The sequence below is a fragment of the Dama dama genome, chromosome 3 (assembly GCF_033118175.1).
Source record: "Dama dama isolate Ldn47 chromosome 3, ASM3311817v1, whole genome shotgun sequence".
Classification (NCBI taxonomy): domain Eukaryota; kingdom Metazoa; phylum Chordata; class Mammalia; order Artiodactyla; family Cervidae; genus Dama; species Dama dama.
This window is the reverse complement of record NC_083683.1, coordinates 1,447,677-1,462,763: the sequence shown is the minus strand read 5'-3', so window position 1 is coordinate 1,462,763 and position 15,087 is coordinate 1,447,677.

Here is a 15,087-nt window from a genome sequence, read left to right as displayed (position 1 = left end):
GCCCTCTGAGCTTCAGCACCTTGCAGTGTGGAGACAGCCCCTGCCAGCAATCTCCTCTCCAAGGAGGCCTCAACCGAGGCCTAGGGCCAGGGGAAAGGCACCAGCGGGGTTGAGCCAGGGGAGGCGCCTGTGCATGTCTGGACCTGTCCCCGCAGCCTGCCCCTTGTTGGGGCAGTACCCCCGGAGGCCAGGAAGGTCTGGGCAAGGCTGGCCAGGGGCAGGGGCCCTGCTGGTTCCTGCCCCTGGCCTGTGGGGCCTCTGAGCACAACCGGCCCTCTCCCACTGGAAGACCTCCCCGGCTGCCTCCAAAGGCCGGTTTGCAAGCACTCCCGCCCACTGTTCCTGCCAGGCGCGCACAATGCTCCCAAGCCCGGGATAAAAGCGCTTCGGGGTGGTGGTCTCTTCGGGCCCTTGCCCCTGAGCCTGGGGGCCAGGCAGGGGATCCACAGTCCCAGGCCAAGGCACAACAACATGCACATGTCTGTTCCTGCCCCCTCCACCGGCAGAGAGCTTGGGGGAGCCAGAGTCTGTCAGGCAGCTGCTGGGCTGGCCGCCTGTGTGGGAAGGGGCAGAGCCGACCTAGGGGCAAGTTGGGCCTCTTGCTCTCCCTGCTGCCCTGAGGCTGCTGTGCCAAAGAGGTCTTGGGCATCCAGCCCCTTGCTGGTCCCTTCCCTCTGACGAGGCTCTCTGAGCTCCAGCACCTTGCAGTGTGGAGACAGACCCTGCCAGCAACCTCCTCTCCAAGGAGGCCTCAACCGAGGCCTAGGCCCAGGGGAAAGGCACCAGCGGGGATGAGCCAGTGGAGGGGCCCGGGCATGTCTGGACCCAGTCCCCGCAGCCTGCCCCTTGGTGGGGCAGTACCCCCGGAGGCCAGGAAGGTCTGGGCAAGGCTGGCCAGGGGCAGGGTCCCTGCTGGGTCCTGCCCCTGGCTGTGGGGCCTCTGAGCACAACCGGCCCTCTCCCACTGGAAGAACTCCCCGGCTGCCTTCAAAGGCGGGTTTGCCAACACTCCCGCCCGCTGTTCCCGCCAGGCACGCACAACGCTCCCAAGGCCAGGAGAAAAGCGCTTCGGGGTGTTGCTCTCTCCGGGCCCTTGCCCCTGAGCCTGGGGTCCAGGCAGTGGGTCCACACTCCCAGACCAAGGCAGAACCACATGCACACGTCTGTTCCTGACCCCTGAACCGGCAGAGAGCTCGGGGGAGCCAGAGTCTATCAGGCAGCTGCTGGGTTGGCTGCCTGTGTGGGAAGGGGCAGAGCCGACCTAGGGGCAAGTTGGGCCTCTTGCTCTCCCTGCTGCCCTGAGGCTGCTGGGTCAAAGAGGTCTTGGGCATCCAGCCCCTTGCTGGTCCCTTCCCGCTGACGAGGCCCTCTGAGCTCCAGCACCTTGCAGTGTGGAGACAGCCCCTGCCAGCAACCTCCTCTCCAAGGAGGCATCAACCGAGGCCTATGCCCAGGGGAAAGGCACCAGCGGGGATGAGCCTGGGGAGGCGCCCAGGCATGTCTGGACCCAGTCCCCGCAGCCTGCCCCTTGGTGGGGCAGTACCCCCGGAGGCCAGGAAGGTCTGGGCAAGGCTGGCCAGGGGCAGGGGACCTGCTGGGTCCTGCCCCTGGCCTGTGTGGCCTCTGAGCACAACCGGACCTCTCCCACTGGAAGACCTCCACGGCTGCCTCCAAAGTCCTGTTTGCAAACACTCCCGCCCGCTCTTCACGCCAGGCTCGCACAATGCTCCCAAGCCCGGGAGAAAAGCGCTTCGGGGTGGTGCTCTCTCCGGGCCCTTGCCCCTGAGCCTGGGGGCAAGGCAGAGGGAACACACTCCCAGGCCAAGGCAGAACCACATGCCCACGTCTGTTCCTGTCCCCTGCACCGGCAGAGAGCTTGGGGGAGCCAGAGTCTGTCAGGCAGCTGCTGAGTTGGCCGCCTGTGTGGGAAGGGGCAGAGCCGCCCTAGGGGCAAGTTGGGCCTCTTGCTCTCCCTGCTGCCCTGAGGCTGCTGGGCCAAAGACGTCTTGGGCATCCAGCCCCTTACTGGTCCCTTCCCTCTGACGAGGCCCTCTGAGCTCCAGCACCTTGCAGTGTGGAGACAGCCCCTGCCAGCAACCTCCTCTCCAAGGAGGCCTCAACCGAGGCCTAGGCCCAGGGGAAAGGCACCAGCGGGGATGAGCCTGGGGAGGCGCCCGGGCATGTCTGGACCCAGTCCCCGCAGCCTGCCCCTTGGTGGGGCAGTACCCCCGGAGGCCAGGAAGGTCTGGGCAAAGCTGGCCAGGGGCAGGGGCCCTGCTGCGTCCTGCCCCTGGCCTGTGGGGCCTCTGAACACAACCGGCCCTCTCCCACTGGAAGACCTCCCCGGCTGCCTCCAAAGGCCGGTTTGCAAGCGCTCCCGCCCACTGTTCCCAGCAGGCGTGCACAATGCTCCCAAGCCCGGGAGAAAAGCGCTTCAGGGTGTTGCTCTCTCCGGGCCCTTGCCCCTGAGCCTGGGGCAAGGCAGGGTGTCCACACTCCCAGGACAAGGCAGACCACATGCACACGTCTGATCTGCCCCCTGCACCGGCAGAGAGCTCGGGGGAGCCAGAGTCTGTCAGGCAGCTGCTGGGCTGGCCGCCTGTGTGGGAAGGGGCAGAGCCGACCTAGGGGCAAGTTGGGCCTCTTGCTCTCCCTGCTGCCCTGAGGCTGCTGGGCCAAAGAGGTCTTGGGCATCCATCACGTTGCTGGTCCCTTCCCTCTGACGAGGCCCTCTGAGCTCCAGCACCTTGCAGTGTGGAGACAGCCCCTGCCAGCAACCTCCTCTCCAAGGAGGCCTCAACTGAGGCCTAGGCCCAGGGGAAAGGCACCAGCGGGGATGAGCCTGGGGAGGCGCCCGGCCATGTCTGGACCCAGTCCCCGCAGCCTGCCCCTTGGTGGGGCAGTACCCCCGGAGGCCAGGAGGGTCTGGGCAAGGCTGCCAGGGGCAGGGACACTGCTGGGTCCTGCCCCTGGCCTGTGGGGCGTCTGAGCACAACCGGCACTCTCCCGCTGGAAGACCTCCCCGGCTGCCTCCAAAGGCCGGTTTGCAAGCACTCCCGCCCGCTGTTCCCGCCAGGCACGCACAATGCTCCCAAGCCCGGGAGAAAAGCGCTTCGGGGTGGTGCTCTCTCCGGGCCCTTGCCCCTGAGCCTGGGGGACAGGCAGGGGGAACACACTCCCAGGCCAAGGCAGAACGACATGCACACGTCTGTTCCTGCCCCCTACACCGGCAGAGAGTTCGGGGGAGCCAGAGACTGCCAGGCTGCTGCTGGGCTGGCTGCCTGTGTGGGACGGGGTAGAGCCGACCTAGGGGCAAGTTGGGCCTCTTGCTCTCCCTGCTGCCCTGAGGCTGCTGGGTCAGAGAGGTCTTGGGCATCCAGCCCTTTGCTGGTCCTTTCCCTCTGACGAGGCCCTCTGAGCTCCAGCACCTTGCAGTGTGCAGACAGCCCCTGCCGGCAACCTCCTCTCCAAGGAGGCCTCAACCGAGGCCTAGGCCCAGGGGAAAGGCACCAGCGGGGATGAGCCTGGGGAGGCGCCCGGGCATGTCTGGACCCAGGCCCCGCAGCCTGCCCCTTGGTGGGGTAGTACCCCCGGAGGCCAGGAAGGTCTGGGCAAGGCTGCCAGAGGCAGGGACACTGCTGGGTCCTGCCCCTGGCCTGTGGGGCCTCTGAGAACAACTGGCACTCTCCCGCTGGAAGACCTCCCCGGCTGCCTCCAAAGGCTGGTTTGCAAGCACTCAATCCCGCTGTTCACGCCAGCTGCGCACAATGCTCCCAAGCCCGGGAGAAAAGCATTTTGGGGTGGTGCTCACTCCGGGCTTTGGAAGACCTCCCCGGCTGCCTCCAAGGCCGGTTTGCAAGCACTTCTGCCTGCTGTTCCCGCCACCCGCGCACAATGCTCCCAAGCCCGGGAGAAAAGCGTTTCGGGGTGGTGTTGTCTCTGGACCCAAGAAAGACCTCCCGGGCTGCCCCCAAATGCCGGTTTGCAAGCACTCCCACTCACTGTTCCCGCCATCCGTGCAAATGCTCCAAGCCCAGGAGAAAAGCCCTTCAGGGTGGTGCTCTCTCCCGGCCCTTGGAAGACCTCCCCGGCTGCCTCCAAAGGCTGGATTTCAAGTACTCCCTCCCGCTGTCCCGCCAGCCGCACACAATGCTCCCAATCACGGGAGAAAAGCGCTTCGGGGTGGTGCTCTCTACGGGCCCTTGGAAGACCTCCCCGTTTGTCTCCAAAGGCCGGTTTGCAAGCACTCATGCCCGCTGTTCCCGCCAGCCGCGCACAATGCTCCCAAGCCTAGGAGAAAAGCGCTTCGGGGTGGTGCTCTCTCCCGGCCCTTGGAAGACCTCCCCGGCTGCCTCCAAAGGCCGGTTTGCAAGCACTCAATCCCGCTGTTCCCGCCAGCCGCGCACAATGCTCCCAAGCCCGGGAGAAAAGCGCTTCGGGGTGGTGCTCTCTCCTGGCCCTTGGAAGACCTCCCCGGCTGCCTCCAAAGGCTGGTTTTCGAGAACTCCCTCCCGCTGACCCGCCAGCCGCACACAATGCTCCCAAGCCCGGGAGAAAAGCATTTTGGGGTGGTCTCTCTCCGGGCCCTTGGAAGACTCCCCGGCTGCCTCTAAAGGCCGGTTTGCAAGCACTCATGTCCTCTGTTCCCGACAGCCGCGAACAATGCTCCCAATTCCGTGAGAAAAGTGCTTCGGGATGGTGCTCTCTCCGGGCCCTTGGAAGACCTCCCAAGCTGCCTCCAAAGGCCGGTTTGCAAGCACTCCCGCCCGCTGTTCCCGCCAGCCTCGCACAATGCTCCCAAGACCGGGAGAAAAGCGCTTCGGGGTGGTGTTCTCTCCGTGCCAATGGAGGACCTCCCTGGCTGCCCCCAAAGGCCGGTTTGCAAGCACTCCCACTCGCTGTTCCCGCCAGCCACGCACAATCCTCCAAAACCCCGGAGAAAAGCGCTTCGGGGTGGTGTTCTCTCCGTGCCCATGGAAGACCTCCCGGGGTGCCCCCAAAGGCCGGTTTGGAAGCACTCCGACTCGCTGTTCCCGCCATCCGCGCACAATGCTCCCAAGCCCGGGAGAAAAGCATTTTGGGGTGGTGCTCACACCGGGCCCTGGAAGACCTCCCCGGCTGCCTCCAAAGGACGGTTTTCAAGCACTCCTGCCTGCTGTTCCCGCCACCCGCGCACAATGCTCCCAAGCCCGGGAGAAAAGCGCTTCGGGGTGGTGCTCTCTACAGGCCCTTGGAAGACCTCCCCGGCTGCCTCCAAAGGCCGGTTTGCAAGGACTCCTTCCTGCTGTTCCTGCCATCCGCGCACAATGCTCCCAAGCCCGGGAGAAAAGCATTTTGGGGTGGTGCTCACACCGGGCCCTGGAAGACCTCCCCGGCTGCCTCCAAAGGACGGTTTTCAAGCACTCCTGCCTGCTGTTCCCGCCACCCGCGCAGAATGCTCCCAAGCGCGGGAGAAAAGCGCTTCGGGGTGGTGCTCTCTACAGGCCCTTGGAAGACCTCCCCGGCTGCCTCCAAAGGCCGGTTTGCAAGGACTCCTTCCTGCTGTTCCCGCCAGCCACGCACAATGCTCCCAAGCCCGGGAGAGAAGCATTTTGGGGTGGTGCTCTCTACAGGCCCTTGGAAGACCTCCCCGGCTGCCTCCAGTGGCCAGTTTGCAAGCACTCATGCCCGCTGTTCCCACCAGCCGCGCACAATGCTCCCAAGCCCGGGAGAAAAGCTTTTTGGGGTGGTGCTCACACCGGGCCCTGGAAGACCTCCCCGGCTGCCTGCAAAGGCCGGTTTTCAAGCACTCCTGCCTGCTGTTCCCGCCACCCGCGCACAATACTCCCAAGCCCGGGAGAAAAGCGCTTCGGGGTGGTGCTCTCTACAGGCCCTTGGAAGACCTCCCGGGCTGCCTCCAAAGGCCGGTTTGCAAGCACTCATGTCCGCTGTTCCCGACAGCCGCGCACAATGCTCCCAAGCCCGGGAGAAAAGCATTTTGGGGTGGTGCTCACTCCGGGCCCTTGGAAGACCTCCCCGGCTGCCTCCAAAGGACAGTTTGCAAGCACTCATGCCCGCTGTTCCCGCCAGCCGCGCACAATGCTCCAGAACCCGAGAGAAAAGCACTTCGAGGTGGTGCTCTCTCCGGGCCCTTGGAAGACCTCCCCGGCTGCCTCCAATGGGCGGTATGCAAGCACTCATGCCCGCTGTTCCCACCAGCTATGCACAATGCTCCCAAGCACGGGAGAAAAGCATTTTGTGGTGGTGCTCACTCCTTGCCCTTGGAAGACCTCCGCGCCTGCCTCCAAAGGCCGGTTTGCAAGCACTCCTGCCTGCTGTTCCCGCCACACGCGCACACTGCTCCCAAGCCCGGGAGAAAAGCACATCGGGGTGGTGTTCTCTCCGGGCCCATGGAGGACCTCCCCGGCTGCCCCCAAAGGCCGGTTTGCAAGCATTCCCACTAGCTGTTCCCGACAGCCACGCAAATGCTCCCAAGCCTGGGAGAAAAACATTTTGGGGTGGTGCTCTCTCCGGGCCCTTGCCCCTGAGCCTGGGGCCAGGCAAGGGGAACACTCTCCCAGGCCAAGGGAGAACGACATGCACACGTCTGTTCCTGCCCCCTACACCGGCAGAGAGCTCGGGGGAGCCAGAGACTGCCAGGCTGCTGCTGGGCTGGCTGCCTGTGTGGGACGGGGCAGAGCCGACCTAGGGGCAAGTTGGGCCTCTTGCTCTCCCTGCTGCCCTGAGGCTGCTGGGTCAAAGAGGTCTTGGGCATCCAGCCCTTTGCTGGTGCCTTCCCTCTGACGAGGCCCTCTGAGCTCCAGCACCTTGCAGTGTGGAGACAGACCCTGCCAGCAACCTCCTCTCCAAGGAGGCCTAAACCGAGGCCTAGGCACAGGGGAAAGGCACCAGCGGGGATGAGCCAGGGGAGGCGCCCGAGCATGTCTGGACCCAGTGCTCGCAGCCTGCCCCTTGGTGGGGCAGTACCCCCGGAGGCCAGGAAGGTCTGGGCAAGGCTGGCCAGGGGCAGGGGCCCTGCTGGGTCCTGCCCCTGGCCTGTGGGGCCTCTGAGCACAACCGGCCCTCTCCCACTGAAAGACCTCCCCGGCTGCCTCCAAAGGCCGGTTTGCAAGCGCTACCGCCCTCTGTTCCCAGCAGGCGTGCACAATGCTCCTAAGCCCGGGAGAAAAGCGCTTCAGGGTGGTGCTCTCTCTGGGCCCTTGCCCCTGAGCCTGGGGGCAAGGCAGGGTGTCCACACTCCCAGGCCAAGGCAGAACCACATGCACACGTCTGATCTGCCCCCTGCACCGGCAGAGAGCTCGGGGGAGCCAGAGTCTGTCAGGCAGCTGCTGGGCTGGCCGCCTGTGTGGGAAGTGGCAGAGCCGACCTAGGGGCAAGTTGGGCCTCTTGCCCTCCCTGCTGCCCTGAGGCTGCTGGGCCAAAGAGGTCTTGGGCATCCAACCCCTTCTGGTCCCTTCCCTCTGACGAGGCCCTCTGATCTCCAGCACCTTGCAGTGTGGAGACAGCCCCTGCCAGCAACCTCCTCTCCAAGGAGGCCTAAACCGAGGCCTAGGCACAGGGGAAAGGCACCAGCGGGGATGAGCCTGGGGAGGCGCCCGGGCATGTATGGACCCAGTCCCCGCAGCCTGCCCCTTGGTGGGGCAGTACCCCCGGAGGCGAGGAAGGTCTGAGCAAGGCTGGCCAGGGGCAGGGGACCTGCTGGGTCCTGCCCCTGGCCTGTGGGGCCTCTGAGCACAACCGGCCCTCTCCCACTGGAAGACTTCCCCGGCTGCCTCCAAAGGCCGGTTTGCCAACACTCCCGCCCGCTGTTCCAACCAAGGGCGCACAATGCTCCCAAGCCCGGGAGAAAATCGCCTCGGGGTGGTGCTCTCTCCGGGCCCTTTCCCCTGAGCCTGGGGGCCAGGCAGGGGGTCCACACTCCCAGGCCAAGGCAGAACGACACGCACACGTCTGTTCCTGCCCCATGCACCGGCAGAGAGCTCGGGGGAGCCAGTGTCTGTCAGGCAGCTGCTGGGCTGGCCGCCTGTGTGGGAAGGGGCAGAGCCGACCTAGGGGCAAGTTCGGCCTCTTGCTCTCCCTGCTGCGCTGATGCTGCTGGGCCAAAGAGATCTTGGGCATCCAGCCCCTTGCTTGTCCCTTCCCTCTGACGAGGCCCTCTGAGCTCCAGCACCTTGCAGTGTGGAGACAGCCCCTGCCAGCAACCTCCTCTCCAAGGAGGCCTCAACCGAGGCCTAGGCCCAGGGGAAAGGCACCAGCGGGGATGAGCCTGGGGAGGCGCCCGGCCATGTCTGGACCCAGTCCCCGCAGCCTGCCCCTTGGTGGGGCAGTACCCCCGGAGGCCAGGAAGGTCTGGGCAAGGCTGGCCACGGGCAGGGGCCCTGCTGGGTCCTGCCCCTGGCCTATGGGGCCTCTGAGCACAACCGGCCCTCTCCCACTGGAAGACTTCCCCGGCTGCCTCCAAAGGCCGGTTTGCCAACACTCCCGCCCGCTGTTCCCGCCAGGCGCGCACAATTCTCCCAAGCCCGGGAGAAAAGCGCTTCGGGGTGGTGCTCTCTCCGGGCCCTTGCCCCGAGCGTGGGGGCGAGGCAGTGGGTCCACACTCCCAGACCAACGCAGAACCACATGCACACGTGTGTTCCTGACCCCTGCACCGGCAGAGAGCTCGGGGAGCCAGAGTCTGTCAGGCAGCTGCTGGGCTGGCCGCCTGTGTGGGAAGGGGCAGAGCCGACCTAGGGGCAAGTTGGGCCTCTTCCTCTCCCTGCTGCCCTGAGGCTGCTGGGCCAAAGAGGTCTTGGGCATCCAGCCCCTTGCTGGTCCCTTCCCTCTGACGAGGCCCTCTGAGCTCCAGCACCTTGCAGTGTGGAGACAGCCCCTGCCAGCAACCTCCTCTCCAAGGAGGCCTCAACCGAGGCCTAGGCCCAGGGGAAAGGCACCAGCGGGGATGAGCCTGGGGAGGCGCCCGGCCATGTCTGGACCCAGTCCCCGCAGCCTGCCCCTTGGTGGGGCAGTACCCCCGGAGGCCAGGAGGGTCTGGGCAAGGCTGCCAGGGGCAGGGACACTGCTGGGTCCTGCCCCTGGCCTGTGGGGCGTCTGAGCACAACCGGCACTCTCCCGCTGGAAGACCTCCCCGGCTGCCTCCAAAGGCCGGTTTGCAAGCACTCCCGCCCGCTGTTCCCGCCAGGCACGCACAATGCTCCCAAGCCCGGGAGAAAAGCGCTTCGGGGTGGTGCTCTCTCCGGGCCCTTGCCCCTGAGCCTGGGGGACAGGCAGGGGGAACACACTCCCAGGCCAAGGCAGAACGACATGCACACGTCTGTTCCTGCCCCCTACACCGGCAGAGAGTTCGGGGGAGCCAGAGACTGCCAGGCTGCTGCTGGGCTGGCTGCCTGTGTGGGACGGGGTAGAGCCGACCTAGGGGCAAGTTGGGCCTCTTGCTCTCCCTGCTGCCCTGAGGCTGCTGGGTCAAAGAGGTCTTGGGCATCCAGCCCTTTGCTGGTCCTTTCCCTCTGACGAGGCCCTCTGAGCTCCAGCACCTTGCAGTGTGCAGACTGCCCCTGCCGGCAACCTCCTCTCCAAGGAGGCCTCAACCGAGGCCTAGGCCCAGGGGAAAGGCACCAGCGGGTATCAGCCTGGGGAGGCGCCCGGGCATGTCTGGACCCAGGCCCCGCAGCCTGCCCCTTGGTGGGGTAGTACCCCCGGAGGCCAGGAAGGTCTGGGCAAGGCTGCCAGAGGCAGGGACACTGCTGGGTCCTGCCCCTGGCCTGTGGGGCCTCTGAGAACAACTGGCACTCTCCCGCTGGAAGACCTCCCCGGCTGCCTCCAAAGGCTGGTTTGCAAGCACTCAATCCCGCTGTTCACGCCAGCTGCGCACAATGCTCCCAAGCCCGGGAGCAAAGCATTTTGGGGTGGTGCTCACTCCGGGCTTTGGAAGACCTCCCCGGCTGCCTCCAAGGCCGGTTTGCAAGCACTTCTGCCTGCTGTTCCCGCCACCCGCGCACAATGCTCCCAAGCCCGGGAGAAAAGCGTTTCGGGGTGGTGTTCTCTCTGGGCCCAAGAAAGACCTCCCGGGCTGCCCCCAAATGCCGGTTTGCAAGCACTCCCACTCGCTGTTCCCGCCATCCGTGCAAATGCTCCAAGCCCAGGAGAAAAGCCCTTCAGGGTGGTGCTCTCTCCCGGCCCTTGGAAGACCTCCCCGGCTGCCTCCAAAGGCTGGATTTCAAGTACTCCCTCCCGCTGTCCCGCCAGCCGCACACAATGCTCCCAATCACGGGAGAAAAGCGCTTCGGGGTGGTGCTCTCTACGGGCCCTTGGAAGACCTCCCCGTTTGTCTCCAAAGGCCGGTTTGCAAGCACTCATGCCCGCTGTTCCCGCCAGCCGCGCACAATGCTCCCAAGCCTAGGAGAAAAGCGCTTCGGGGTGGTGCTCTCTCCCGGCCCTTGGAAGACCTCCCCGGCTGCCTCCAAAGGCCGGTTTGCAAGCACTCAATCCCGCTGTTCCCGCCAGCCGCGCACAATGCTCCCAAGCCCGGGAGAAAAGCGCTTCGGGGTGGTGCTCTCTCCCGGCCCTTGGAAGACCTCCCCGGCTGCCTCCAAAGGCTGGTTTTCAAGAACTCCCTCCCGCTGACCCGCCAGCCGCACACAATGCTCCCAAGCCCGGGAGAAAAGCATTTTGAGGTGGTCTCTCTCCGGGCCCTTGGAAGACTCCCCGGCTGCCTCTAAAGGCCGGTTTGCAAGCACTCATGTCCTCTGTTCCCGACAGCCGCGAACAATGTTCCCAATTCCGTGAGAAAAGTGCTTCGGGATGGTGCTCTCTCCGGGCCCTTGGAAGACCTCCCAAGCTGCCTCCAAAGGCCGGTTTGCAAGCACTCCCGCCCGCTGTTCCCGCCAGCCTCGCACAATGCTCCCAAGACCGGGAGAAAAGCGCTTCGGGGTGGTGTTCTCTCCGTGCCAATGGAGGACCTCCCTGGCTGCCCCCAAAGGCCGGTTTGCAAGCACTCCCACTCGCTGTTCCCGCCAGCCACGCACAATCCTCCAAAACCCCGGAGAAAAGCGCTTCGGGGTGGTGTTCTCTCCGTGCCCATGGAAGACCTCCCGGGGTGCCCCCAAAGGCCGGTTTGGAAGCACTCCGACTCGCTGTTCCCGCCATCCGCGCACAATGCTCCCAAGCCCGGGAGAAAAGCATTTTGGGGTGGTGCTCACACCGGGCCCTGGAAGACCTCCCCGGCTGCCTCCAAAGGACGGTTTTCAAGCACTCCTGCCTGCTGTTCCCGCCACCCGCGCACAATGCTCCCAAGCCCGGGAGAAAAGCGCGTCGGGGTGGTGCTCTCTACAGGCGCTTGGAAGACCTCCCCGGCTGCCTCCAAAGGCCGGTTTGCAAGGACTCCTTCCTGCTGTTCCCGCCAGCCACGCACAATGCTCCCAAGCCCGGGAGAAAAGCATTTTGGGGTGGTGCTCACTCCGGGCCCTTGGAAGACCTCCTCGGCTGCCTCCAAAGGCCAGTTTGCAAGCAGTCCTGCCTGCTGTTCCCGCCAGCCGCGCACAATGCTCCCAAGCCCGGGAGAAAAGCGCTTCGGGGTGGTGCTCTCTCCGGGCCCTTGGAAGACGTCCCCGGCTGCCTCCAAAGGCCGGTTTGCAAGCACTCATGCCCGTTGTTCCCACCAGCCGCGCACAATGCTCCCAAGCCCGGGAGAAAAGCATTTTGGGGTGGTGCTCACTCCGGGCCCTTGGAAGACCTCCCCGGCTGCCTCCAAAAGCCAGTTTGCAAGCAGTCCTGCCTGCTGTTCCCGCCAGCCGCGCACAATGTTCCCAAGCCCGGGAGAAAAGTGCTTCGGGGTGGTGCTCTCTCCGGGCACTTTCAAGACCTCCCCGGCTGCCTCCAAAGGCCGGTTTGTAAGTACTCATGCCCGCTGCTTCCGCCAGCCACGCACAATGCTCCCAAGCCCGGGAGAAAAGCATTTTGGGGTGGTGCTCTCTCCGGGCCCTTGGAAGACCTCCCGGGCTGCCTCCAAAGGCCGGTTTGCAAGCATTCATGTCCGTTGTTCCCGACAGCCGCGCACAATGCTCCCAAGCCCGAGAGAAAAGCATTTTGGGGTGGTGCTCTCTCCGGGCCCTTGGAAGACCTCCCGGGCTGCCTGCAAAGGCCGGTTTGCAAGCATTCATGTCCGTTGTTCCCGACAGCCGCGCACAATGCTCCCAAGCCCGGGAGAAAAGCGCTTCGGGGTGGTGTTCTCTCAGGGACCATGGAGGACCTCCCCGGCTGCCCCCAAAGGCCGGTTTGCAAGCATTCCCACTCGCTGTTCCCGCCAGGCACACACAATGTTCCAAAACCCCGGAGAAAAGCGCTTCGGGGTGGTGCTCTCTCCGCGCCCTTGGAAGACTTCTCTGGCTGCCGCCAAAGGCCGGTTTGCAAGAATTCCCTCCCGCTGTCCCACCAGCCGCACACAATGCTCCAAAACCCGAGAGAAAAGCGCTTCGAGGTGGTGCTCTCTCCGGGCCCTTGGAAGACCTCCCCGGCTGCCTCCAAAGGCCGGTTTGCAAGCACTCCTGCCTGCTGTTCCCGCCACGCGCGCACAATGCTCCCAAGCCCGGAAGAAAAGCATTTTGGGGTAGTGCTCTCTCCGGGCCCTTGGAAGACCTCCCGGGCTGCCTCCAAAGGCCGGTTTGCAAGCACTCATGTCCGCTGTTCCCGACAGCCGCGCACAATGCTCCCAAGCCCGGGAGAAAAGCATTTTGGGGTGCTGATCAGTCCGGGCCCTTGGAAGACGTCCCCGGCTGCCTCCAAAGGCCGGTTTGCAAGCACTCATGTCCGCTGTTCCCACCAAGCGCGCACAATGCTCCCATCCCGGGAGAAAAGCGCTTCGGGGTGGTGCTCTCTCCGGGCCCTTGCCCCTGAGACTGGGGGCCAGGCAGGGGGTCCACACTCCCAGGCCAAGGCAGAACCACATGCACACGTCTGTTCCTGACCCCTGCACCGGCAGAGAGCTCGGGGGAGCCAGAGTCTGTCAGGCAGCTGCTGGGTTGGCCGCCTGTGTGGGAAGGGGCAGAGCCGCCCTAGGGGCAAGTTGGGCCTCTTGCTCTCCCTGCTGCCCTGAGGCTGCTGGGCCAAAGACGTCTTGGGCATCCAGCCCCTTACTGGTCCCTTCCCTCTGACGAGGCCCTCTGAGCTCCAGCACCTTGCAGTGTGGAGACAGCCCCTGCCAGCAACCTCCTCTCCAAGGAGGCCTCAACCGAGGCCTAGGCCCAGGGGAAAGGCACCAGCGGGGATGAGCCAGGGGAGGCGCCCGAGCATGTCTGGACCCAGTCCCCGCAGCCTGCCCCTTGGTGGGGCAGTACCCCCGGAGGCCAGGAAGGTCTGGGCAAGGCTGGCCAGGGGCAGGGGCCCTGCTGCGTCCTGCCCCTGACCTGTGGGGCCTCTGAGCACAACCGGCCCTCTCCCACTGGAAGACCTCCCCGGCTGCCTCCAAAGGCCGGTTTGCAAGCGCTCCCGCCCACTGTTCCCAGCAGGCGTGCACAATGCTCCCAAGCCCGGGAGAAAAGCGCTTCAGGGTGGTGCTCTCTCCGGGCCCTTGCCCCTGAGCCTGGGGTCAAGGCACGGTGTCCACACTCCCAGGCCAATTCAGAACCACATGCACACGTCTGTTTCTGCCCCCTGCACCGGCAGAGAGCTCGGGGGAGCCAGAGTCTGTCAGGCAGCTGCTGGGCTGGCCGCCTGTGTGGGAAGGGGCAGAGCCGACCTAGGGGCAAGTTGGGCCTCTTGCTCTCCCTGCTGCCCTGAGGCTGCTGGGCCAAAGAGGTCTTGGGCATCCATCCCGTTGCTGGTCCCTTCCCTCTGACGAGGCCCTCTGAGCTCCAGCACCTTGCAGTGTGGAGACAGCCCCTGCCAGCAACCTCCTCTCCAAGGAGGCCTCAACCGAGGCCTATGCCCAGGGGAAAGGCACCAGCGGGGATGAGCCTGGGGAGGCGCCCGGGCATGTCTGGACCCATTCCCCGCAGCCTACCCCTTGGTGGGGCTGTAACCCCGGAGGCAGGAAGGTCTGGGCAAGGCTGGCCAGGGGCAGGGGCCCTGCTGGGTCCTGCCCCTGGCCTGTGGGGCCTCTGAGCACAACCGGCCCTCTCCCACTGGAAGACCTCCCCGGCTGCCTCCAAAGGCCGGTTTGCAAGCACTCCCGCCCACTGTTCCCACCAAGCACGCACAATTCTCCCAAGCCCGGGAGAAAAGCGCTTCGGGGTGGTGCTCTCTCCGGGCCCTTGCCCCTGAACCTGGGGGCCAGGCAGTTGGTTCACACTCGGAGACCAAGGCAGAACCACATGCACACGTCTGTTCCTTACCCCTGCACCGGCAGAGAGCTCGGGGGAGCCAGAGTCTGTCAGGCAGCTGCTGGGCTGGCCGCCTGTGTGGGAAGGGGCAGAGCCGACCTAGGGGCAAGTTGGGCCTCTTCCTCTCCCTGCTGCCCTGAGGCTGCTGGGCCAAAGAGGTCTTGGACATCCAGCCCCTTACTGGTCCCTTCCCTCTGATGAGGCCCTCTGAGCTCCAGCACCTTGCAGTGTGGAGACAGCCCCTGCCAGCAACCTCCTCTCCAAGGAGGCCTCAACCGAGGCCTAGGCCTAGGGGAAAGGCACCAGCGGGGATGAGCCTGGGGAGGCGCCCGGCCATGTCTGGACCCAGTCCCCGCAGCCTGCCCCTTGGTGGGGCAGTACCCCCGGAAGCCAGGAAGGTCTCGGCAAGGCTGCCAGGGGCAGGGACACTGCTGGGTCCTGCCCCTGGCCTGTTGGGCGTCTGAGCACAACCGGCACTCTCCCGCTGGAAGACCTCCCCGGCTGCCTCCAAAGGCCGGTTTGCAAGCACTCCCGCCCGCTGTTCCCGCCAGGCACGCACAATGCTCCCAAGCCCGGGAGAAAAGCGCTTCGGGGTGGTGCTCTCTCCGGGCCCTTGCCCCTGAGCCTGGGGGACAGGCAGGGGGAACACACTCCCAGGCCAAGGCAGAACGACATGCACACGTCTGTTCCTGCCCCCTACACCGGCAGAGAGTTCGGGGGAGCCAGAGACTGCCAGGCTGCTGCTGGGCTGGCTGCCTGTGTGGGACGGGGT